Here is a 2091-nt window from a genome sequence, read left to right as displayed (position 1 = left end):
GACAATGGTTGATCCATGGCAAAGTGCGAAATGTAGGTATGGTATAACCATACCGAGTTGTGAAATGTAGGTATGGCGTCGTCCATACTGAGCTATGATATGTAGGTATTACCATACCGAGTTGTGAAACGTAGGTATGGTATTAACCATACCGAGATGTGAAACGTAGGTATGGTATCATCCATACGAGTTGTGAAATGTAGGTATGGTATCATCCATACTGAGTTGAGAAATATAGGTATGGTATTATCCATACTGAGTTGTGAAATATAGGTATGGTATCATCCATACTGAGTCGTGAAATGTAGGTATGGTATTATCCATACTGAGTTAAGAAATGTAGGTATGGCATTTCCCATACCGAGTTGTGAAATGTAGGTATGGTATTTCAATGAGGAAAATCATACTGAGTTATGAATAGTAGCACTGAGTAACGACGTACTCAATTTCATAAGACGTTCTCCAATTTGACAAAGTTTTGGTAATTATTATTTGAATTTATATGACAGATTTTAGTGAACATTGAAATTTAGCTCAATTATGTGATTTCATCATTCAGAGATTGTGTTTGTTATGTTAGTAAATTTTGAGTATGTGAATCAAAGTGACAGAATTTAAACAGCTAATGAGGTCGAGCTCATTCACATGAAATTATCATTTGAAATTGTGACTGGCAAGAAGAAACAGTGAATTGCATGCTAATGAATGGTTACACATAATTATTTGAAAAATAAGAAAAATGGCGGTTATTGATATATGGAGACATGAGACATTGATATATGAATGTGGTATATGTTTGATAAATGTGTTCATTCTTAATTATGGAATTATGTACCTCATGTGTGCTATTTGCATAAAGATGATATTTTAAATACTTTGGTGAGTAAAGCTTAAATATGAAATAGTAAGAAATCGAGACAAGTTGTTATGAAAATATATTTAAATTATCTGTAAGTGTTTTTTACTCCTCGGTAATGCCTCGTACTCTATTCCGACGACGGATATGGGTAGGGGGTGTTACATTTATTCGTATTAGAGCTTCGGTTTAGCCGATTCTCGGATCAAATGAGATGTGTAAAGTGTTTAGAAATACATGCCATATAAATCTGTGATAGAGTGATGTGTATGATCTAATCTAATTTTTTGTTTTACTTATAGACAGAAATACTTTTCAATCGAGTTATTTCAGAAAGTGTTGGATGTGACACTAAGGTGTTTGAGTAAGAATGTGTTTATGATGAGTTGAAACTTGGAAAAGTATGAAAAAGAGTTCATGATATAGATGTGATGAGGTACGAAATGAAAGTCATAAATCGAGAAATATGGGAAAAGTGAAATGAAATGGAAGTTTATCTTGTGATGAGCGCATCTATATTTGTGTGACATTCATATGATATTATGTGTCTGACTTGTTTGATTAAGTAAATGCTATGAGTAAACTTACTCAAAATTCATGGAATGTATGTTTAAGTACACCTGCTTGAAAAGGATAATTGAAAAGTTCGTGTAACATAATTATGTATGTTAATTTGCTTGAAGTGAATTATGTAATTATGAGGAAATGATGTTGATGATAAATGCTAAGTCATATGTGTGTATTTATGAGAGTCCAGTTAGAGGCTTGACGACCTCACCCCCTTATCAATGTGGTATTTTATAACGAAAATTCACGAGAACTAAGTTGAATAGTTCACAAGTGTGAAACTAAAAAGTACAATAGTGGAATAATTTATAATACAGACGGAGTTAAAAATAGTTTGACAAGTGAATACAGTTTTGAAAAAGATATCAGATTATTCTAAAGATCATTCAGATTATGTAATGTCATGGTTAAAGAAAAAGTTAACCTCAGCTAATCGACTTATTCAAATATGATGTCTAAAGTATGTGTTTGCTGAAGTTTTTCCCGAATTGGTTTCCGTTAGTGAATGGAATGATGCAGGGTTCGTGATGATAGAATTAGTCAGAGAAATGATAATTGAGTAATAAAGATGTCTGTGTGTGTGACAATTATAATTGAAATGAATATGATAATCTGTTCTGGGTATTATATCTATTCTTTTATCCTCAGATATATGTGTGTGGTTGTTC

Source organism: Gossypium arboreum, chromosome 1, assembly GCF_025698485.1.
Source record: "Gossypium arboreum isolate Shixiya-1 chromosome 1, ASM2569848v2, whole genome shotgun sequence".
NCBI lineage: Eukaryota > Viridiplantae > Streptophyta > Magnoliopsida > Malvales > Malvaceae > Gossypium > Gossypium arboreum.
Note: the sequence above shows the minus strand (reverse complement) of the source record.